This window comes from Sardina pilchardus, chromosome 8, assembly GCF_963854185.1.
Source record: "Sardina pilchardus chromosome 8, fSarPil1.1, whole genome shotgun sequence".
NCBI classification, from domain to species: Eukaryota; Metazoa; Chordata; class Actinopteri; order Clupeiformes; family Clupeidae; genus Sardina; species Sardina pilchardus.
The window spans coordinates 2,578,683-2,604,330 of NC_085001.1; the positions used below are offsets into that span (position 1 = coordinate 2,578,683).

At 40.8% G+C, this 25,648-nt stretch overlaps 1 pseudogene; it reads left to right on the top strand.

Moving 5' to 3' along the window:
- Positions 1–1,478: 1,478 nt before the first annotated feature.
- LOC134088388 (E3 ubiquitin-protein ligase TRIM47-like) lies at positions 1,479–24,304 on the top strand (annotated as a pseudogene).
- Positions 24,305–25,648: the final 1,344 nt, after the last annotated feature.

The following is a 25,648-nucleotide window of genomic DNA, read 5'->3' on the forward strand; positions in this document are numbered from 1 at the left end:
TCTGTGATTCTGAAATCAGTTTCAATGGTAGAGTGTCCAGACAGATCAGCCGGAGCAAATGTAATGGTGCTCTGAGATTAGTCTGGTTCCCAGTCTACTCAGTTCCATGAGAAACAACACTTTCATCCCCCCGTTCAAGGGATGTGGCCGTGTTCATGTCTTTGTAAAATATTGTCCAACCGAATAGTCAAACTGGGCTCTAACAGACCATCTGAATCTAGATCAGAATTTGAAATCATCTTTCAGGTGAAAGCAGAGACTGAACTCAACAGGAACTGCAGGTCACTGGTGTCAGGCTAGAAGCCGATGCCACGCATGTATCCGGCAGTAGTGATGTCACCTGGTGGTCTAGAACAGTCCAGAAGCCTGACTGGTGTTTGGGGAGTGGCAGGGCGGCTGCAGGGAGGGGGGTACTGCTGTGTGTGTGGGCATGCGTCTGGTGTTACACAGTTGCAATACAGGCCTTATTATGACATGTAGAACTGTGAGAGTACTGAAGGAAAAGGCTTTCACAGCCACATACATTTCTCCAAAGAAACAGCACCATCCAGGTCCATGAAGGGTGGATCTGGTAATGTGCAGATTATTAGTAATGCTGCCAACCAGAGAAGAAATCCCTCCAAAAAGCACCCCATTCTGCCTTGGATATTTGCATAATATGAGAGAGCACCAGTTAACTTATTACACTAAAGAAAAAGTGTTCATGTGTATGCTCATATGACATGTCATGTGTTTGCTCATATGAACAGGGCTTACAGCTCAGATTTGTGCCAGAGTGTATCATATGAGGGATGCAGGAGGGAAACTGTATAGTCTATGAAGTCTCACCAAAGTCAGTTTCACAGCGCCACCTGGTGGTTTAAAGATATAAAGACAGGTAAGGATGAATGAAAGATAGATAAATGGCGAAAATGTTGTCCTTTTTTACAAATACGAAAACTTTATTGTCCACAGATTGTGAAAATTTGCCTTCGGTTTCACCAGTACAAGGATACATGAAAGACAGGACATTACAAACAGTGCATAGCCAAGACAGCAAGACAGACAAACACAGTCAATACATTTAATGAAAAAGTAGCATTACACTGGTTGGCTTTACAAAGTATTAAATAAATAAATAAGTAAAAATAGTAGCCTAATTAAAATGCTTGCCAATTCTGTCCTTATGTGTCTTTATTGCTATTTAGTACCTTCACAGCATTGGGGACAAAGGATTTAAAAAACATGTTGCTGGCCTTACAAAATAATAACAATAATAATAATAATAATAAAACATAGTTTATGAGACGATAAAGGCTATCATCATCATCAACACATGGATGACTTGTTTAAAGGAGCTGCTGAAGTGTTCCTGATGAAAATATGCAAAGAGTGGCATTTTAAACAAATCGCAGCGCTAAAGAAGTGTGCATGAACACGCCCTCTCCTTTAATAAGGAAGTTAGCTTATCAGCTGACTTTAGTTTCTGGCGAAACGAAACCAAACGTCACATCGTCTCTCCCAATTTCGTGGCATTCTTTCGTCGACACAAGACGGCTTTTGGTCAGATTGAGAGAGCCCGAAGAAGCATGGCAGAGGCAAATAATCAGGAACTGTTCACTTGTCCGATTTGTTTGGACATATTGAACGATCCAGTTACTATTCCATGTGGACACAGTTACTGCATGGACTGCATTAAGAACTGCTGGGATAGGAAGCTGGTCTGAATGGAATTTACAGTTGTCCCCAGTGCAGGGAGACCTTTTCTCCAAGACCCGTCGTAAAGAAAAACAATATCTTCGCTGAGCTTGTGGAACAAATGAGGAAGACCAGAATCCAGACTTCTTCTGTTGCTCAAGATGTTGCTGCACCTGTAGGCGTGGAGTGTGATGTCTGCACTGGAAAAAAACGGAAAGCAGTCAAGTCCTGTCTGGAGTGTCTGGCATCTTACTGTGAAACTCACTTTGAAACTCACAATGAACTTCATGCAGGAAGACACTCAGTGATTGATGCCACAGGCCAGCTACAGGAGAGGATCTGCTCCCATCACAAGAAAGTTCTAGAAATATTTTGTCGCACAGACCAGAGCTGTATCTGCTATCTGTGCACAATGGACGAACACAAACACCACGACACAGTCACAGCTGCAGCAGAGTGGAGTATCAAACAGGTGACACACTGTTCTTCTTGCTATTAACATCTGACTATCACTGAAGATGCAAAGTCCAGACTCCAGTTAAACATTAACCTGTCGATGTGTCAGGGTGCACACCGTAGGCCTAATGACTAAAAGATCATAGATCTCATGACTTGTGTTAACTGGTTGTCTCCCTTAGGGGTCTGGATGCGGACTCTTTCTTTCTTTATTTCTTTATGTGGCCGTTCGCAGAGCAAAAGAACCATGTGAATGCCTGCACTTAGACTGCTACGCCATCGATCAAGTTGCTAATTCTAGAGCAGGGGTGTCAGACTCTGTAGGCTATAGCCAGTGGGCCGTATAGAGAATGGGAACGGAAGTTAGCGGCGCAGTGCATTCTGGGACAAAAGGGGCGTTTTCCTCCATTAGGTGAGGCCGCGGCGCGAATTATAAACAAGAAACCTATGGAAACCTATGATATTTCGAACAAGATCGGCTAGCCTAAACAGTAACACTAGATGTAAACATTTAGGCTACTATGCTAAAAACTACTAGTAGAAGTAGTAATGGACCGTACAGAGACAAGCTCCTGCCAGACGCGAGGAAACGTTATATAGAAAATTATCTTTGATCGGGAACATGGATCCCTATGACAGACCGTCTGGAGAGTGGACGTGAGACCCTGAAAGTAATACAAAGACACTCCGTTGTTGATTTTTTTTACCTGACGATCGTGGGCACGGACGTTACATCAAACAAAACAACAGGTTCGTCCCATGATGTGTGAAAAACAGTGTTAGAAACAGCGAGTTAGCAATGTTTTACGATGTTTACAATGGTACAGCATTGGCAGCAGCGTACAAGTGGCCTCACGTATGTATCCCAGACGCCACCGCGGCGCAACCGCGAAATGTCCGCGACGTCACATTCCCATTCTCTATTTGTCGAATATCGTCGGTCTGCGGAAACATAAATAGGCGTTTCTATCTAAGTCGGAAACACCCCCTTTTCTTCTTTAACATCCGGTCTAACATGTATGTCAAAGTAAGGGCACAGCCCGCTTTCCATTAGCATTGAACCAAACTTAGTAAAGCAGAACTAAGTTTAAACGCAATCCAGCAGAAGAAGTTGAAAATGGTTGCAGTGCAATGTTGTAGGCCTACTTGTTAAATAGATTATCCGTTACGAAAAAAATGTATTGTACTGCAGTATCACGACAGTATTCCTATAATAATTACACATCAACGCCTACAGTTAATGCAATTATTTGGATACGAAAAAAACGATATTCATAAAGTTACCACTGCATAAGCACCATGCTACTGAATTGTCTAAAGTCAGTTCTTTATTGGCCATTTGTGCATAAACCATAGACAAATTGGAATTATTGTGCAGGCCCTTCAAGTCAAATATTTAAAAGCAGACATGACAAATATTTAAGAGCATACATGACAAAAACATGATTCATACAAGACATCAGGCAAACATTGACGTCAAATTATACTGTGTACCCAGTCTAAGAATAGCCTACAGTCCCACAGAGGCAGAGTAGTTTAAGTGCTACAGTAGCCTACAGTGCAAATCCTGCGTCCCTGAGACTGTGTGTGTGTGCGTGCGCAAGTGTCACACATCCAAGATATTGCACCCTGTCCCATGTGGATACAAGTGCATACTTCTCATATTGCAGTTTAGATATTGCACAGTTGTCCCATTGATATTGCACAAGATATAAACATTTACCCATAATAATACTGATATTGCACATGATCCCCACATTCCAGTTAGAATATTACTCAGTCACATTGTTGCTGCACAGTTGTCCCACTAACAATATTGCACCTGATTCATATTGCACATTGTCCCATTAATAGTATCGCACAAGATATTGCACATTGTCCCTAGTATTGCACATAATCTCCACATTACACTGACAAAGTATTGCACATTGTCCCCTTGTTAGCCTTGCATGTAGCCCCATATACAGTACAGTGTAAGATATTGCATATTGCCCTTATTCCCCTTTGTAGTATTGCACCTTTCCCATATTCCACATGTTTACAGGTTTGTCACAAGTTGTATGTGCAGTGTTTGTGTCTGAACAGAGAGTGAGCTGGGTGAAAGGAGTCTTTGATGATTCTCTCTGCTCTCTTCTGGCAGCGCTGTGCATACATGTTTTCTATAGAGGGAAGTTTTGTTCTTATGATCCTCTCTGCAGACTTTATAACATGTTGTAGAGCCCTTCTCTCAGCCTGTGTGGTGTTTCTGTACCAGACAGTGGATTGTAGGATAGGCCTACTGTACAATACAATATTGGACACAAAAATGCTGCAGTAGTGTCTTACCTTCACTCCTTTGTGAGTCACAAATCAGCTGGCAAAGCATTACAGTCTCATAATATTGCTTTGCATTTACAAGGATTTAGCTCAACAATACACAACACACATCATTCCCCCCTCCCCATTGATCCTCCATCCCTGCAGCACCCTCTCCGATGAAGTAGTCCATAGGCTGACTACAGTCAAATGTCTTTCACTATTCCCAGGCTGTGTATCCCAACAAATTAAAAATATTGATTAATATCCTGTGGGGTGTCCTACGAAGCTCGATTAGTGGCTTAGCGAGATATGTTGCGCTCAAAACCAGGGTATGCTGTCATACGAAAGTGGATTTGTTTTAGCGTCGCTGTATCACCATGGTATCTTATGCTCGCAACCAAACCTGCTCGGGAGCGGGTTATGTGCTTAGTTATAGCTCAAATCGTGAAATATCACCGCCCTCTGACCAATTCTAACCAATCCATTATCTTGAACAACGAAGTTCTCTCACGTGTGCTAATTTGTCATACTTTGAACAGGTTCGGCCCCGCCTCTGCAAACATTTTGAATCTCGAAGGCGCTTTTAAGTATGTTGTGCGTGCAAATATGTCACTACTATGGACATGCATACCATGCAATATCTGATGACCATCGACTTTTTGATGTTATAGGTTAGACACTAAAAAAGACCACCCTAGATTTCGCTACCGCTCATAAATGCGGAAGTAATCGTTTTTAAACCTAGGCTGTCTTGTGCGTCTCCACGTTTCCCGATTGGTCAAAATCACCCCAACCACGAGAACGCGCACAGATCTGAGCTGAAAGCCTAGTTTGACAAATTTATCACATACCTGCTGTCGTAGGATCACTTAACTTAATACCCGAGTTAAGGCTTTGTGCAGCCTCGATATGTCTAGATAACCTAGATTTGTCTAACTTGCTTCGTAGGACACCCCACTGGTCATTGAGCAAATGTGTTTAAGGTATATGGAGCATTATGTAATCAGACAGCATAGCTCAAGTTCATACTCAATATGGATTGTTCAATAAAGACACAACAACCATTTATTTGCAAAGTAGCCTAAACTTTATTATAGGACAAACCCAGAAGAGATCAACTTTTTTCATGTTTCATAACAGTTTAAGCACCAAGCATGCATTTTCCCAACTTTTGTTAGAGAACAAATGTGCAAATGCGCAATCCTGTAGATTTCGCCAATACTTTGTTGTAGAACAAACACAGAAACTTCTGCAGGCCATGCAAGATAAAATAAATAAAAGTAAAACAAAATCTTGGCCTGTGTGTGCATTTGTATTTGTAGATCACATATTCTGAACAACAAAAGAATAATTTGTAGATCACATATTCTGAACAACAAAAGAATAATTAAATAAGAAATAGATATAAACATCAAATAGCCTGCTAACGTTACATGAAACAATTGAATGGCAACTTCACTTCATTACTAATAACATTACTTTCAGAACCTTTTGTAATTTCAGAACCAATCCATACAGTTTCATAGAAGACCATGATACAGGGCTAAGGGCTTAACTATCAATCTCATACATACCCCCATAATGTACCACCGTTTTCAAATGGCTCTGCATGTGCGTTTCCACCCTGGCATAGTCACCCTTGTACTCTGGGCAGAAAGGGCAGTGGAGCACCTGGGTCTGAACAACTTCGTAATTGCGGCTTCTGACCGCTAGACAGTATGGAAGAATGTAACTGCAGTGATAGGAAGACATATGGAGAACATTAACTTATTAGAGAACATTATCCAACTTCTGCTAAGATTCTAGTAGTGATCAACTAACAGGCCTCTAAAGTCAAACTGACTATTCATGGATTTCATCAGGTCCCTTTCCACAGGTGTATACAATCAAGCACTTTGATTATCAATGCAGACTGCATGGTGCTTGATTAATACACCTGTGCAAAGGGACCTGATGAAACCCATGAATTCAAGTCCATTTGCACAGGTGTATTAATCAAGCACCATGCAGTCTGCATTCATAATCAAGGTGCTTGATTGTATACACCTGTGTAAAGGGACCAGTGGGGTGTCCTACGAAACTCGATTAGTGGCTTAACGAGGTATGTTGCGCTCAAAACCAGGGTATGCTGTCATACGAAAGTGGATTTGTTTTAGCGTCGCTGTATCACCATGGTGTCTTATGCTCGCAACCAAACCTGGTCGGGAGCGGGTTATGTGCTTAGTTATAGCTCAAATCGTGAAATATCACCGCCCTCTGACCAATTCTAACCAATCCATTGTCTTGAAAAACGAAGTTCTCACGTGTGCTAATCTGTCAAACTTCTAACAGGTTCAGCCCCGCCTCTGCAAACATTTTGAATCTCGAAGGCGCTTTTAACTATGTTGTGCGTGCAAATATGTCACTACTATGGACATGCATGCCATACAGTATCTGATGACCATCGACTTTCTGATGTTATAGGTTAGACACTAAAAAAGACCACCCTAGATTTCGCTACCGCTCATAAATGCGGAAGTAATCGTTTTTAAACCTAGGCTGTCTTGTGCGTCTCCACGTTTCCCGATTGGTCAAAATCACCCCAACCACGAGAACGCGCACAGATCTGAGCTGAAAGCCTAGTTTGACACATTTATCACATACCTGCCGTCGTAGGATCACTTAACTTAATACCCAAGTTGAGGCTTTGTGCAGCCTCGATATGTCTAGATAACCTAGATTTGTCTAACTTGCTTCGTAGGACACCCCACTGATGAAACCTATGAATACAGTATTAGTAATTGTACTGGTCAAACGTTGTAGAACTCCTAGATGTCTTTGTTTTACATGACAACTCTCAATAATTCTTTATGTCAATAGGAACATAACAAATGAACCTTTTGGTTTTTAATTATGGCATCACTCATGTAGCAAATGCATCACATCATTGCAAGGATCTTCGGCATAGCCAAAACAAATTCAGCTCGATTCAGCTCCACTACAGTCACTCTAATCAGAATTTAGGGTAATTTGGTGTTAACTGTAACCATTTTTGAGGCCGTTTAAAACGCACCAAATCAACAGGCCACCTATTCACCACTCAACAGCCGCAGAAAATAGTTAGGCTACAGTTAACCCCAAAGTACCGAATTTAGTTAGGCCTACGTTACGTCTTCACTTTATGTGGGTTTAGTTGAAAACAATGTGCGTTGCTGGCATGCTTTTAACGTTACCACATAAACACGATGACTAATTTTATCACGTATCATTTTAAGTAGGCCTACATATTTTCATACAAACAAACAAGCACCATATCACAAGCAAACAATCTATTCCTCCGTTCTGCTTACTTTCGCCTTGCTACCCATATTCTAATGTAACGCTGGAATTGCTTAAATGGTAGTATAAGACATAGTTATAGATATAGAAGTTACTTACGTCTCATCGGTTTAGCTGCAATTTCTCTGCTATCGTAGCTTCTCCGTGGCTTCGACGAGGACTTCAGAGGACTTTTACAAACTGATAAAAGGAAGTCAAACTCCGGAAATTAAGCATTTCCCAGAATGCAGTGCAAAGCTCCTTCTGATTGGTTGACTATTCACGACAGGAACGCCTAATTGGGGAGTTTCTTGCAACATACGTAACGCCCATGCCGCAGACCGACCCTCCTCGTATTTGTTGCAATGAGACCTCGTGGGGCTGTCATGGTCCTGTGGGGTGTCCTACGAAGCAAGTTAGACAAATCTAGGTTATCTAGACATATCGAGGCTGCATAAAGCCTCAACTTGGGTATTAAGTTAAGTGATCCTACGACAGCAGGTATGTGATAAATTTGTCAAACTAGGCTTTCAGCTCAGATCTGTGCGCGTTCTCGTGGTTGGGGTGATTTTGACCAATCGGGAAACGTGGAGACGCACAAGACAGCCTAGGTTTAAAAACGATTACTTCCGCATTTATGAGCGGTAGCGAAATCTAGGGTGGTCTTTTTTAGTGTCTAACCTATAACATCAAAAAGTCGATGGTCATCAGATATTGTATGGCATGCATGTCCATAGTAGTGACATATTTGCACGCACAACATAGTTAAAAGCGCCTTCGAGATTCAAAATGTTTGCAGAGGCGGGGCTGGACTTCTTCAAAGTATGACAGATTAGCACACGTGAGATAACTTCGTTTTTCAAGATAATGGATTGGTTAGAATTGGTCAGAGGGCGGTGATATTTCACGATTTGAGCTATAACTAAGCACATAACCCGCTCCCGACCAGGTTTGGTTGCGAGCATAAGACACCATGTGGTGATACAGCGACGCTAAAACAAATCCACTTTCGTATGACAGCATACCCTGGTTTTGAGCGCAACATACCTCGCTAAGCCACTAATCGAGTTTCATAGGACACCCCACTGGTCATTGTCATTTTTCTGTGTGGGTAACAGCCATAGACCTAACAGCAGAGCCCCTTTAGGGAGAGCCGGTCCACTTCCTATTAACTCCATTGTACCGGATTGTTCCTGCAATCTGTTGAAATTCCGCTAGGGACGTTGCCGAGCAAGTGATAAATGAATTGTGGTCTATGGGGCTAAGCGGCTAGAACTCGTTTTTTCACAGTTGACAACTTCATTTCTTAATGTACATTGTCGTAGTAGCTACCTGAGTATAGGTTTTCCACTGGAAATGAAATAAAAAGTCACTCATGTCCTTTCTGCTTTTCATAGGATGGGCCGTTTTCCCTGTAACATGCTAGCATTTAGCTCATGGATGCTCGCGACACTCGCGACCGATTACGACCGTCGTGAAGCTGAACCTTCTTTTAGGTCTATGGCCGTAAAGTGGTTCGCTTGTGTCACGTGACATGAAAACTTTGAAAGGGTTTTTAGGAATAACAACACATATTAAAAATTTTATTGGTCAGCTGATTGTCAAGTCAAGTTATCCTGCATCGCATGCATTAATGCAATTTCAGGAGAAAAAATTATATAACGACAAATGTGGTACTGGGGGGTTCAGCTCCATTGCTACCCATTCATTCATCACTTGCTCGCGATCGCCCTCTAGTTGCAGTACCATGCGGAAGTATTTCGCTAGTGGTCCTTCTCCCCTTATTAGACATTCTCTGGTAACAGGTTGTTTGATTATCTATATCCAGTTATAAGCAATCGAGCACAGATAATGTACTGCTGTCATATGCTGTTCTTCCCATGTCAGTTTCTTGCAGTCAAAACCATAATAAAGATGTGCCCGTGAAAAGATATTTCCATGTGTAGGCCTAATAGAGTTTTGCAGCTGTATAACATATGCTTGTGCACGGAAACTTTGTAGAAATATTTTGTGCATGTGTAAAAAAAGATGTCTTCGAGGATATGATTTGCACAAATGTAGAACCGTTTTGTAGCTGTGGAATGAATTAATCCGTGTGCAAAAAATGTGTGCGAACTGGATCTACGAAGCTACAAATCTTTTTTTTTTTTTTTTTTTACGAATTATGGCACAGGCACTGTCAAAACCGTGCCAAAATTCTATGGAGTCAAAACCATGACAAAAAGATTTTGTGCCCGTGAAAAGATATTCACGTGTAATAGAGTTTTGCAGCTGTATAAAACATTTATGCTTGTGCACGGACATTTTGTACTTGTAGAAATATTTTGTGCATGTGCATAAAAAAAATTGTCTTCGAGGATAACATTTGTCTGTGTGCAAAAAAAATGCGTACTGGCAGAACTATTTTGTGCGCTTGTGAAAACCATTCGCCCGCAGGGATTTAGTTTGAACTCATGTGGAACAGCAGCAATTGGGAAAAGTGTGACATCTATCTGTCGTGTGCGAACTGGATCTATGAAGCTACAAAACTTAAAAAGGAGCCAATCAGCGAATTTGTCATGGTTTTCAGTGTTTGTGTAGAGCCAATCAGCACATTGCATCGCCTGCTGACTAGCCAATCTGGGGGGTATTCCATCAACCTCGCTAAACAAGGCGGCGCTCAACAGAAATAGCCTGGCTTGAACTAGTGTAGACTTCCACTTGAAGCTAAAGCCGTTCCATTAACTCAAGTTAGCTGCATCTTGCCCTCGTTTATTCAAACGAGGCTAAAATCAGCTTCATGTCTGCTCGTGCACGAGGTAGAAAAGTAGACCAAAACCATAGATTGACGAAAAGAGGATACATGTCGTAAAATTAAGGCAAACTAGAAGATTTCAGTTCGATTTACAAGCGCCATCTACAGGATTTTCATCGGAAGTAATCAAATTGACCACCGAGTGAAAAAAATAGTTGCCTACAGAAAAGGAACGAAATCGTAGGCTAGCCTACTGTAAATCGCTAAACAGCCTAATTATGATGTTTTGAATTGTGACTTTGATTGTCTTCACTCTGAACAAAACGAGTGAATAAGCAGGCTATTTAAACTCAAAACTTTGGCATATATAGGCTATTCAACAATAAAGATAACCTACGTTTGTAAATTAAAAGGGTTCACTCTGAAATATTTTTTCGGTGGTCATAAATTAGTAGGCCTAGCCTATATATTGTCCTGGGAGTAGGCCTATTGGGAGAAAACCTGCCTATTGTCTCCCATAAGCATAGTTCTGCCAAAGTGTTTGTGAAATATAATTAGCCTATCTGAAATGCAATATTGCCTTTCAATATGTCATTTCATATTAATTTGTGTAATACAGTTGGTTTGATATCCGAACTATATGCCTAATTAATTAGACTATATGAAGCGGTTTTAACTATAGCCTTTACAGAATTAGGATAGGCTGGCTTGCCTTGCATCGTATAGCACACTGACAGCCTACTGTCACTGAAGCTACTGTATATGACCCTTAATAGTGATGCCTTTCATTAAAGAGTATAACTAAACATGGCAATATTAATGTGTTAAACATAGCCTATGTAAATTCATCGCATGGGAACCGAACCCGAGAACACGCAAAACATGACTCGGCTGTTGTCCTGTCACGCTGCGCATGACACTACGAAAGACGTAGCCATACTTTCTGCAGAGCCGCAAGATTCCTTGGACCACACACAGATCAAGTTCAAACAATGCAAGTTGCATAATTTTCAGAAATTCATTTAAACTAGCGGATAGGTAGCCTTAATCAATGCTTACAACACTGTCGGAAAAAAGTTTCTCCTTCTATTTTTTAAGTTGTAGGCTACAGGTGACGAAAGCACAGGTTGACGGAACCAACGGTTTGGGACTCGTTTTCCGACTGGTGTTTTTTATTTGCAACACAGATTAATTTAGCTCGGCAGTTAGCCTGCCACCGACCAGGTTAGTTCAGAAGCATATGTTACCCCAGCAACTCAGCTGAGATTCCTGTTAGCGGGAGTAATGGAACCAAGCTCTCTCTAAAATTAGCGAGGCTTATCAAAGTTAGCCGCGATTTACGGTTAGCTCGCTTGATGGAACACCCCCCTGGGCTGCTCAGCGACTTGTTGCCTGAACCGGTGCTGACGGCTAGAGAAGGAAAAGTTAGCCTTAAACAGTATGCCTTATGACCCATTAAATCATCGACAATTATGTGAAAACCATGACAAATCCTTGTGGACAAATGTTTTTCACAAGTGCACAAAATATTTCTGCACACAGATTTATGGCATGGTTTTGACTCCATAGTTTCTTCGCATCTTCCTTCCTGAGGATGTAGTGCTAGTCATAGACTTATTACACATTATTGAAGATAACCTGACATGAATACCTTTTTTGGCTCTAATTTTCGACTTCAAGGCAGCACTGTCATAGTCCACTTCAAGGCAGCACTACTGCAGCAGTCAACTTCAAGGCACCTAACCGTAACCTTAACCCTGACTAACCCTAGCAGCTCCAGGCATGGTGGGGGCCCAAAAGACCAAAGATCAAGTTGCGCTGAAGAGATAATCGATCTAACAAAACGCTCTTATCAGCTGTTTTTGGGGATACATCTGAGACTCAATTTTGAGAGTCAATGATTATTTACATCTGTTTGTATATTGTTCTCTACAAGGCTGATCAGGTTAAGGATGATTTTAAGAAATGTGGATCTTTGTTAAACAACAGAATCAGTGTAAGGAGACCCAGACCAAATTCCAGCAGGCAATCCAGGAGAGAGAGAAGGTACTGCAGGAGCTGAGCAAGGCTTTGGAGACTCTCAAGGTGAGTACTGACCACAGGAGAGGACAGCAGTTGATTGGGGCGGACTATGTGAAACTGCAGATATGTAATATGGCCCCGGGGCGTCACTAGGTGTACCATAGATCCGGGGCTGTAGCCCGACTTTTTTTTTTTTTTTTTTTCCTTCTTACGGGGGTCCGGGGGTTTTTCCCCCGGGAAATTTTGAAAATTGGGCCGTTAAAGATGCCATTTCAACGTAGTTTGAGAAGGAAAGGAAGGAAATTCGTTGGGGTTCTCCTCATCATCTTAATAACAAATAAAGCTAATTTCCCTCAAGGCTAGCCTATAGGCTACTGGTATTAGTTCTAAAAGAGACCTCACACCCAAACATGTTTTTCTGCCCGTGACATGATGAATGAATGAATCATTTCCAGGTGCCACTCTAATCGCTGTAAATGGATTAATCCAACTCGTCCAATTTTCAGTTTGCATGGAAATCATTGGTATAATTGCCTAGGAGATCTACGTGCGGCCAGCCTGACTCTTCCACTCGTTTTGTGGTAGGCTAACTAGCAGTGTTTACTACTGTTGTTGTAGGCTACTACGTGTTTACTACTGTTGACTACTGTACTAGTAGACTTAATGGAACAAGTTCATGGAAAACGAATGCTTGTGCAGAACGTTTCGTTAATCTATCCTACAGAGCCGTTAGGTAACGTCGGTGAGTAAGTTTATCTCTTTGTTATCCAAATGAACGGTCTTAAAGTTAGCGAGTTACAGAGGCTGGCAGTCAGCCCGACAGAGGGGGGAAGCATGGAACACTGATGTCGCATTTGCAACAATTTATTCCGACTCCATGGAACGTCAGCGAACAAGAGTAACAATATTGCAGTTGTGCCTGAGTTTCTGGCTCTCAGGCTAAGTTGTGACTGCTAAGAAATAGCCTAGAAATCTAGACGCCACTAGCGACAATCACGTCAGGCTAGGGGCTGCTGACCGTGGCATTCAATTTGAACCTTATAAAAAAAAAACTCTGCCGATTTCATCATTTTGTAAGGCACGGAGATCCGGGGCTATCCCCAATACATCCGGGGCTATAGCCCCGAATGCCCAGGTCTAACGACGCCGCTACAACCATCAAAGAAAACCATTTGGGCCAAAATGTTTTTCTTTGATGGTTGTAGGGGCCATATTACATATTTGCAGTTTCACATAGTCCACCACTATCTACATGTTTTCCAGAACTGTGTGTAATTATTTAACCATCAAAGTTGCCCATGCCCTTTAAATTGACCATGTCTTTGTGTGCCTCCTAACAGAGTTCTGCACAGACAGCAGTGGAGGACAGTGACCGCATGTTTACTGAGATGATCCGCTCCATTGAGAAAAGGCGCTCTGAGGTGACAGAGCTGATCAGAGCTCAGGAGAAGGCTGAGGTGTATCGAGTTGAAGAACATCTGGAGCAACTGGAGCAGGAGCTTGCTGAGCTGAAGAGGAGAGATGCTGAGCTGGAGCAGCTCTCACACACAGAGGACCACATCCATTTCCTTCTGGTACGGAATAGTGTTGATGCACAAAGTATCTGTTTTCATTTGAATAGTGATATCTGAAAATAGTCCCCATAGGCAACAGTGCGTGATATCACTGCGATAAGCCGACTGACGAGCACGAACGAACAGGAAGGACGGGAACATATTGCAAAAGTAATTCCATAGGAAATATATAGTTACAACTTACTGTCTACATGAGCATGATGAGTACACGGTATCAACGAAGCTCAAAATGTTTGCAATATGTTCCCATAGATCTAAAAGAAATGGACAAACAGACTCCGTTGTTCTCAATGGGAGGGGGCTGAAACAAAATTCCGTTTACTTTCCATCGTACTGCGCAGACTCGTACTCACTTCGTGACGTTAGCCATCCTGCACATTGCTGCAACTCGTCTGATAGATGGGATTATTATTATGTTTACTTGCCTCTAGGTAATGCTTTACCCCATCATACAGTAGGCTAAGCTTTTTCACTGATCTTGCAAATGACTTTCCTTCATGGTTTTCGTGCAGGCTGGACTGAGCTCTAACAGCCAATTCACTGAGCTTCTTATCCAAACATTATGGGAAATGTGACGTCGTTAGCTTTGCTCCAACCGACATGCTAGCTATACTTCTTTACGGGAAACCAACGTTAAATATGGGGAAGACGTGAATTAAAAATAGCGATTTAGCTGCATAGGTTACGTTATGCCCAACAGGTAGCTGCAAGCCTACTGCAAGCTTGGCTGAAAACGTTGTAATTAAGAATGCTAGGGGGTGAGCGAAGGTGCCTATTGGACACATTTAAGTACTCGACAACATCTTTCAAGATCATTTCACACCGGAATTCTCCTTTAAGCATGTTGCTAGCAGGTGAGAAGCTAAAGGTCAAATCCGATTCAATGATCTATGCTAGGCTGAAGCTACAGTAATTTCCCGCATATAAGCCGCATTGTGTATAAGCCGCAGGACAGTGTTTTATGCAAGTTAAAAGAAACAAAACCATAAACACCATATTAACTGTCCCCCTGTAGTAACCTCATAGCTGAAGACATTTTGCAAAATCAATGTATAAGCTGCGGCCAATAGTCGGGAAATTACGGTAAAAGTTGTATCGCCAGACTCACAGAGTGGCTGGATGAATGGGAAAAAGGTAAATATAGATTGTTTTGCTCGAGGGGAGGTGGAAAATTAGCTTATTTCCAAAAATGGCGGAATATCCCTTTAAGACGCACAGTACATTTGGTGTTTTTTTGACCACTAGGAGGTGCTATAATCACAGGAAGTTGGCTCATATTTCAGCAACGCTTTGATATATAGAAACCAAACTTGGTACAGGTACTCGGGACTCCATTGTAAGGGCACATATATAATTTGGTGTCCTTTGACCTAGGGCTCGCCGCAACTAGCAAAGAAGTGTTTTGGCATTTCGGATGTATGTTAATACACTTTGACCTGTATGCCCGATTTTGAAAAATTATGCACCGTTGGAATTCTTGGATCAAGTCTAGTTCAGCGCACCATATTTCACTATCTGCTCCCATTGGTGAACCGCACTTGAGCAAGCACACTTTTGCAGTTCCTCGGAATACATTCTAGTTTGAAATTTAATTATTTCATATTCATTTATTAATATAGGCCTAGGCTAAAGGATGCTCACTGAGAATGTCACTCTCTATGCATTTCCATATTCAATTATCACAACTCAGTCTCAGACCGTGAAATCCAATGAATCTGCCACGGTCTCTGACCCTACTAGCCACACTCTACCACTATTGTTTTTTTGTTTGTTAACAATTACAGATGATAAAGACGTAAGTTTCTTTGCCATTTTTTTGGATGAGTGCACTTCTACATTGCATTCGCTGATAATATTTTTTTAATTTTTTTATTTGATGATTTCAATTATTACATTTTGTAACAGGTTCGAGAACGGATGGATCCACAAATGAGTTTTGACTCTTATTAATATTGTGGGATGAGCCATTTTGTCTTCGCGGAGGTCTGAGTTCTCGAGTGGCCTTCTAGTTAGCATATTAAAAAGGAGTGTGATTGAGAGAGGAGAGAGGGTGGAGTATAATGCTCGTGCATGTGCGATTAATTTCAATTGGGATGTACAAAGAAAAGCTGCGCGGAAATTCTTTCCAGGTTTTCGCGTACGCAATGTTTTAGTAGGAATTCCACGCAAGTCTTTCTACATGAGGCCCCTGGTGGCTGAGGAAGAGCAGTTGAGTTAGATAATTCAACTTTGAAAAATTCTCAGTTGTGAAACAATGCGGAATCTAAACATCTCGCTCTTCTAGCGTCTTTTTGTTGTAACAAATTCAGCTCAAGCACGCTCAGGTTGAAGTGGATGGCTACACAAGTGTAGCTCATCAGTCCACCCTCACATAAAACCCATCCAAATTATTTGATTGGCCTGAACACATCTTCACTGGGCATGACCAACTCCAGGCCGAATTATTCAAACTCTAAAATTTTGTGTGTGCAATATGTATCAACTTTGGACCTACTTTGATGTCTTTTGGGTAATGGAGCCTTTGATAAGGTAAGGTGTTGTAGATGGAGGTTCAAAGTGTCAGCTCATCGCATGTGCAACCCACACTGATGTGGAATGGGTTTTTTTTTTACTTTTATTTGTTATGATTTACTCTAATATTATCCATGCTCTTGGTACACACTCTTATTCTTTGCCTTCCTTTCCTTTAGAACTTCCAGTCAGTCAGTGGCCCACCACAGTCTCAAAACGCATCCAGCATTACAGTAAACCAGAGTCTCTCTTTTGAGGCTGTGATGAAATCAGTGTCCACACTGAAGGAGCAGCTGGAAGATCACTGCAGACAGGACATCCTGAAGAGCTCTACAGCAGGTGGGTCAAATTCCTGCAGTTAAACATTCAAGAAGCTGGAGACTCTGAATGTCACTTGACAAGAAAATATTGAATTCATATAATTTCTATTGACGCAATGGTGATATGTTCTGGATATTATGGTTATGGTGCCATTCTTTCTGTCTCAATAGTGATATCAAAACAGACACAATAATTGTTGTTGAATATTTTCTGATACAATGAGATATGAGCAGGATGTTAGGATGTTATGGTAATGGGCCTGGCGCCATTCTTTCTGTCTCAGTAGTGACTGAGCCTGTTTCGACAGAACCAGTAACCAGAGACGATTCCTTACAATGTGAGTTGGATATCAAAACAAACAAAACCATTGCCATATTTTTTTTTTTGATGTAATGATGATATGTACTTGATATTAGGATGTTATGGTTACGGTGCCATTCTTTCTGTCTCAACAGTGACTCAGCCCCCAAAAGTGACTGAGCCTGTTTTGACAGAACCAGTGACCAGAAATGATTTCTTGCAATGTGAGTTGGATATCAAACAAACATAACCAACACACACACAAACTGATGTACATGGTTAGTCAACTAAAGAGTACACATAATATATATACAGTGGCTATAGTAAGTATTCACACCCATGCTAAAGTTGACTAAAAAGAGGAATATAAAATCATCTTTTGAGAATTGATTGTAATGCCTTAATTAAAAAAATGAGTAAAAATCAAACCGCTAAGGACACTAATTTTCTTTATGATTGAAGAATGTATCGTAAATAGATAAATGTTCTTCCTTACATACAGGTTGCATAAGTATTCAACCCCTATGTTAAATTCCCATAGGAGCAGGAGGATTTTTTATATGTTTTTATTTTTAAAGGCCAGCTATTTCATGGATCCAGGATATTATGCATCCTGATAAAGTTCCCTTGGCCTTTGGAATTAAAATAGCCCCACATCATCACATACCCTTCACCATAGCTAGAGATTGGCATGGTGCTTTTTACAGTTAGCCAATTAGCCTGTTTGATGCTCATTGAGCTCAATGCAAATCAAACAGGCTAATAGGCTAACTGGAAAAAGCACCATGCCAATCTCTATCTATGGTGAAGTGCATGTGATGATGTGGGGCTATTTTAATTCCAAAGGCCAAGGGAACTTTATCAGGATGCATAATATCCTGGATCCATGAAATAGCTGGCCTTTAAAAATAAAAACATATAAAAAATCCTCCTGCTCCTATGGGAATTTAGCATAGGGGTTGAATACTTATGCAACCTGTATTTAAGGAAGAACATTTATCTATTTACGATACATTCTTCAATCACAAAGAAAATTAGTGTCCTTAGCGGTTTGATTTTTACTCATTTTTTGAATTAAGGCATTACAATCAATTCTCAAAAGATGATTTTATATTCCTCTTTTTAGTCAACTTTAGCATGGGTGTGAATACTTACTATACCCACTGTATATATATACTGTATATATGTATATTCAACTTTTATAAATAGATAAACTCATTTTTTAGTGGCTGTTTCTAAGTTGAAGATGTTCATATTAAGGAGGACACAACCTTCATGTTCATGATAGCTCTTTAGTCATGTACAGTACATGCATCACTGAATAACATTGCAACACACAGATCTGGCAAGTCAGACACATTGCTATTAACCATAACCTCCACACACCTTAATATACAGTATAATCCCTTAACCCTCCACACACCATAATATATGATCCCTTAACCTCCACACACCTTAATATATGATCCCTTAACCTCTATACACTAGGGTTTAATATTTGTCCCGTAAATTAGATGAATCAGATCCCGGGAAAAGACATCCCATTTCACGGGAATCCCGGGAAATAGCAGGTTTTTTTTTTTTTTTTAGTTTGTATTATTAGTATACTATAATATAGTATATATTGCTATATTACTATATTATTTCTATATTATTTGTATTATTATTAGGTCAAAAGAACACAGTTTATGTTCATCATCAAAGTCTGCAATGATCTACTCTACTGCGTGATCAAGTGAGCTGCATGCGTTACATCTGCAGCAGCACTAAAACTGAAATTCCAGATGGATTGTCTGTGACTTGTCTTCTGAAAATCTAAGCAGCCCTTATAAAACCAATAGTTTACAGCACTCTATTATACAAACTAACGACATCTGCTAAAGTAAACCATTGAATGATTCCTAAACCATTTTAAACGAAACCCATTTGATGGCTATTGAGATTTGTAAAACTGAATACAAAACAAATACCTAAACACAATATCAGCATTGCATTAAACTTGTGACAACTTAGGCTACATATTTCTTTTAGTTCAGTTAGTAATTAATTTCTCACCCTGCCCTTCTTTTTCTTGTGGAAGTGTGCTTTCAAGAAGCAGAGAGTATCGATAGACTGCGCTTAGGCGGTTTTGGATGTTCACAGATGAAAAACACTCTCCACGGATGTAGTACTAGAGCTTCAAACAACTGTTGTATCCACTTGTTAAGTTAGCAGCAGGTTTGATGCATCAACATTACCGTATAACAACAATAGAAGCAAACTCCTTGTGTTTTTTATTTTATTTTATTATACGGCTCTTCGCAGGAACGCTCCATTGACTTGAATGGGATTTCCCAACGTTCTACCGGTCATTATTTCTTGATAGATGACCGCTCCGAAGGTATAATGACCGCTGCCAATGGCAACGGGTTCACTCCGCTAGTTGTTGCGGAAGCCACGAAACGGTAGCCAAGTCATTGCTAAAGACACTGAGATGAGTTTCTTTTCTCGTTTTGGCAAGTAGCCGTATAATAAGCGGGATAATGTATAGAACGCCGGTCATTATCGAAAAATCCGCTGCGCGTCGGGGTTCAATTCATCCTGTCGGGAATTATTTTCCGATAATGACCGGCGTTCTATACATTATCCCTTACTTATTTCCCGTTTCCCGTCATAACCTTTCCTGGGAATCGGGAAATAGTCTTGATCATATTTCCCGGGAATCCCGTCTCCTGGGATTAAACCCTACCACACACCTTAATATATGATCCCTTAACCTCCATACACCTTAATATATAATCCCCATCTCCCAACCTCACACAAAAACAATCAAGCAGACATGAACAGAACCACACCGCAAACACACCCATATACCCCGCATTTAGAAAATACACATACAAAGACGGCATACCGAGTATATAACAGTATAAAAGTATAATACACCTCAGAGCATAGACAAATGACAGCTGTAGATACACAAATATCACACTTAGACAAAATCATCCTCAGTCTTACAAGGTATTAATGAAAATAATGGCACACATGCACACACACACTGTTATAAAACCTGCTCTTTTTTGTTGTCTCAACAGATTCCCGTCACTTCACACTGGATCGAAACACAGCACATGAAAACCTCCACCTTTCTAAACGGGGCAGGAGGGTGGAAGGTAGAACTGAGGCCAAGTCATATCCTGATCATCCAGAGAGATTTGAATACTGGTATCAGGTGCTGTGTAGAGAGGGTGTGTCTGGGCGCTGCTACTGGGAGGTGGAGTGGAGTCAGAGAGTTCATATAGCAGTCGCATATGACAGCATCGAGAGGGAAGGATCAGAGAGTAGGTTTGGACTTAATGATCAGTCTTGGAGTCTAATTATCGACGACACCAAATCTCGATCCTCTGTCTGGTTCGATAATGAACAGACTCAAATCCCTCTGGTGACCAGCCCCAGAGTAGGAGTGTATGTGGATCACAGCGCTGGAACTTTGGCCTTCTACAGCATCTCTGGCGCAATGACCCTCCTGCACAAATTCCAGACCACATTTGATGAAACACTCTATCCTGGGTTTTTGGTTTCTTCAGGATCATCAGTGAAGCTGCTGTGACTCACAGACAGATCAAATCTGTGAGTGTTAGGGACCAGGGGTGTGTTTCCCGATAACGATGGATAGACGCACTTAAGAGGCTTTTCTACGATTCATCTTAAGATCGCTTGTTTGTTTTTTCCGACTGTTTCCCGAACATGCTCGTAGCGTGAACGCGTGTGCACTTCTCTTAAGATGCTCTTAAAGAGAAACTATGCAGGATTGGCGATTTCATCTCTGGTTTCGGTTTCATTTTTTGTTTTCGCTCGTTTTATGCTTGCATATTTCTCTGCAGAGCTTCCCCGACAGCTTTAGCGTGTATATTTATACATAATTTTTATATAGGCTATATATAAATATATAAATTGCAAGCGTGGTTCTTCTTGTTCCTTACGCGTCTCAGACTTCCAGATGTAAACAAAGAGCGATCGTCTCCTGCAGAAACGGCAAGGTTGCAATAGTGGATAGGGACACTGGGGACAGGAGGAAATATGACTGTTTTCGATGAAACTGGTCAGTCTAGCAAAACAACGATTTCTGAGCGATTTTATGACTATGAAAAAGTTGCATAGGGTCTCTTTAAGGGGAGCTGTCCACGTTATTAGTTCTGAAATATCCCCTAATTTGATGGTGATGTCAGGTGACTGCACGTCACAGGCTTACCGTCTGAACTTCGGATCTCACTAATTAACATCAATACGAAAATAGAAAACCTTTGACATCTGCATAAGTATCCCAAGTAGGCTAGGCTATACCACACACAGGCATACATAATTGTTGTCATGTATCATTATATTGTTGGCCCGTTTTTATGTTGGTTGGAAGATTTGTAACCTATGCGCTTCGGCTAGCTTAGTCCTACATCGTTCATGCCAGTTCTTTGCTATACTTGTGAGAGCACGGTGTGCTGCCTGTGCAATAACGTTTTGAGGTGTCACCAGACGTTTGAAGAAAGAGGTCGAGTAAGAAAATGAGGAAATGTGTAGGCTTAAATAACATATGCCTAGACTTAGATTTTGACGCAGCACAGACTAAAACCACATGTTCCTTTCTCTGTTTTTACCTCATAGGCCTAATAAAAGATAGCCTACAGAAAGATAATGGCAAACTTTTCTGGCAACGTCTCGTTCCATAACTTGTCCGCTTTTAATCACATTATTATGTCCATTGAATAAATGTTATTTTGCACGCTAAACTCTGAATCATCACAAGTAAATACAATAAAGAATGGTAACGTCAGTTGGATAATTATATTCTTAGTTGTAATCCTCCTGCAGATTCCGCTGGTGTCTCCACTGAGGCATATGCGTTAAGACGCTCTTAGTCAGTAACGAGAACTCTGGAGCAGGAGCACTCGTAGATCTACGACTGTTTTCACGATGCTCTTAAGTTACGATGGTTTCGGGAAACAATCAGAAAACCTTAAGACCTTCGTAAGAGGGACTTTACGATCATCTTAGGCTTACGATGCTTTCGGGGAACGCACCCCAGGCTCGTTTGGACCGAACACGTGAAAGGGAGACGAACACCGAATGAATTTATCACAAAATATGTATTATTATCACCAAAAGTATGTCTAGGGGATGTAGGATTTAACTGGCTGAGGTGTAGTGAGTGACTGGAAGGCCGGCAAGAATATCGGTGTGTGTTTGGAGAATGTTTGTTATGTGAGTGCGTGCATGAGTGTATGTCGTGAGCATGAGCCTATGTGTGTCTGAGTCGAGAGAGAGGGTCAGGTAGGACGGGCTTTAAAGCCAGTTGTGGAGTTGTAGGTAGAAGAAAAAAGAAGTAGCCTATCAGGTAAATTGTAATGTGACTTCAGGTCTTGAAAAGATCTGAGTGCATTCTCTGACGAAATGTCAGAGAGGGTATTGATCCCTTTATTGGTCTACTGATGGAAAGAAATCGGGTGACCACCCAAGCGAAGGGCATAATTATTATTAGCTATGAGATTATATTGAGTGGGAGTACATTTTGATGAGACCAGACTCCAATTGTTCTGAAAGGGAAAAAAGGAAATGTTCTGTTGTAAAAACTAAAGTTGTAAACTGAAAGACATATTTACTTCATCCTTTCTGTTCAAGTTATTAAATATATTAGTATCTAAAAGAGCTTGTATGAAAATGGTAAAAGGTAAAACTATGTGGTCAAAACACCATAAAATTGGAAACTGTTGATTTCATGTAACTCTTGTACTCTTACATAGTTAATCTTTAATTCCATGAGATGAAGATCTAATCAGTTGTGAAGTTAAACTATGCCTACATTAAAATCAAATTCTCTGAGAAGTTCTGCAAACACATCTGTCTTTCTAAAGAAGATACACATCCATGTAATTTAATATAACACAGACATTGGTTATGTTCAATAGTATTCCTCTATTCCTTTCATTGTAATAAGCCCACCCCATATGGGATAAGCAGTTTTGTTTGAGTTCCTGGGATTTCTGTGATTTGGACATCAGTTTCAGTGGGAGAGTGTCCAGACAGATCAGCCAGAGCAAATGTAATGGTGCTCTGAGATTAGTCTGGTTCCCAGTCTACTCAGTTCCATGAGAAACAACACTTTCATCCCCCCGTTCAAGGGGTGTGGCCGTGTTCATGCCTTTATAAAATGTTGTCCAACAGAACAGACGCACTGAGCTCTAACAGACCATCTGAACCCAGATCAGAATTTTGAAATCATCTCTTTCAGGTGAAAGCAGAGACTGAACTCGACAGGAACTGCAGGTCACTGGTGTCAGGCTAGAAGCCGATGCCACGCATGTATCCGGCAGTAGTGATGTCACCTGGTGGTCTAGAACAGTCCAGAAGCCTGACTGGTGTTTGGGGAGTGGCAGGGCGGCTGCAGGGAGGGGGGCACTGCTGTGTGTGTGGGCATGCGTCTGGTGTTACACAGTTGCAATACAGGCCTTATTATGACATGTAGAACTGTGAGAGTACTGAAGGAATAGACTTTCACAGCCACATACATTTCTCCAAAGAAACAGCACCATCCAGGTCCATGAAGGGTGGATCTGGTAATGTGCAGATTATTAGTAATGCTGCCAACCAGAGAAGAAATCCCTTCAAAAAACATACTGTTCTTCAATCAAGAGCACCCCATTCTGCCTTGGATATTTGCATAATATGAGAGAGCAGTTAACTTATTACACAAAAGAAAAAGTGTTCATGTGTACGCTCATATGACATGTCATGTGTTTGCTCATATGAACAGGGCTTACAGCTCAGATCTGTGCCAGAGTGTATCATATGAGGGATGCAGGAGGGAAACTGTATAGTCTGAAGACAAATCTCACCAAAGTCGGTTTCACAGCGCCACCTGGTGGTTTAAAGATATAAAGACAGGTAAGGATGAATGAAAGATAGATAAATGGTGAAAATGTTGTCCTTTTTTAACAAATACGAAAACTTTATTGTCCACAGATTGTGAAAATTTGCCTTCGGTTTCACCAGTACAAGGATACATGAAAGACAGGACATTACAAACAGTGCATAGCCAAGACAGCAAGACAGACAAACACAGTCAATACATTTCATGAAAAAGTAGCATTACACTGGTTGGCTCTACAAAGTACTAAATAAATAAATAATAATAAAAAAAATTGTAGCCTAATTAAAATGCTTGCCAATTCTGTCCTTATGTGTGTCTTTATTGCTATTTAGCACCTTCACAGCATTTGGGACAAAGGATTATTTAAAAAAAAATGTTCCTATTTGCTGTGCACTCTAAAACGCCTCCCTGAAGGTAGGAGTTCAAATTCGCTATGTAGTGGATGGGAGGGGTCGCTTATAACTTTCTCAGCTTTCTTTGTGATACGCTCTTGGTAAATACTGCTTAAGTGTCTTTGTGGCTTACCTATAATTTTTGAGGCTATGCTTACTATTCTCTGTAGTTTATTCCTTCTTTGGGTATTTAGGTTACCATACCACATAATCATATTAAAAGATAGGACACTTTCCACTAAGCTTTTATAGGCCTATACGGTTTCCAGGATGTTCTGGTTCACTCCAAAGTTATTAAGCTTTGGTAGCAAATAGAGTCGTTGAGAGCACCTCTTAAAGATATCATCCGTGTTCTCCTTAAAAGTAAGTTTATCATCAATATGTGTGCCAAGATATTTAAAATGATTAACCATTTCCACTGTCTGTCCCTTGATCATTATTGGCTGTATTCTCCCACTCTCATTTTGAATAATAAATTCTTTTGTTTCACTGGCATTAATCTAAGAAACTAGTGACACCAGTCTTGTAAGGTTACCCCATGATTGTAGTATAAATGCTCTCTGTCAGTATCTCCTTTCTGTAGTAGGGCAACCAAGGCCATATCGTCTGCATATTTAAGTAGTTTAAAATGTTTTTATGGTTCTATTATGTAATTAAGTTTAGCACTTTTCCACTTTGATGTATCTAGACCTGATCGGACCATTTCACTGCTGAGCTGTAAAGATGATTCCAAATAGACTGAACTATTCCAAGATATGTGGACATGTGTAGAGGGAAGGCATGAAGATGAAACATGAATGCTACTCATGTATCACAGCTCCCCTGTGACATTTTAAAGACACAATTCATAGAGATCCTCTTTACATTGTAATTCTGCTTGCATTCATTCTACATGAGTAGCCTAGGCTAGAACTAAGCAGAAAGTTGTGGGAGTGGCAGTAGCCTACCAACAACCTTATGTCTGACAACCTCACACTAATACATTTACCAGTCTCCTCTCATCTAACTCCTTCCTCTCCACCTCCCTCTTCTTCTCCTGCCATACTAGGCCTACTTCATATGTTCTTGTAGCTGTGGTTCTGTTTAAATGTCACAATTCTTAAATGTTGATAGCTTAAAAGATATATTCTAATGTGGCAACAGTATCTCATGAATGTTAAAATGCTAA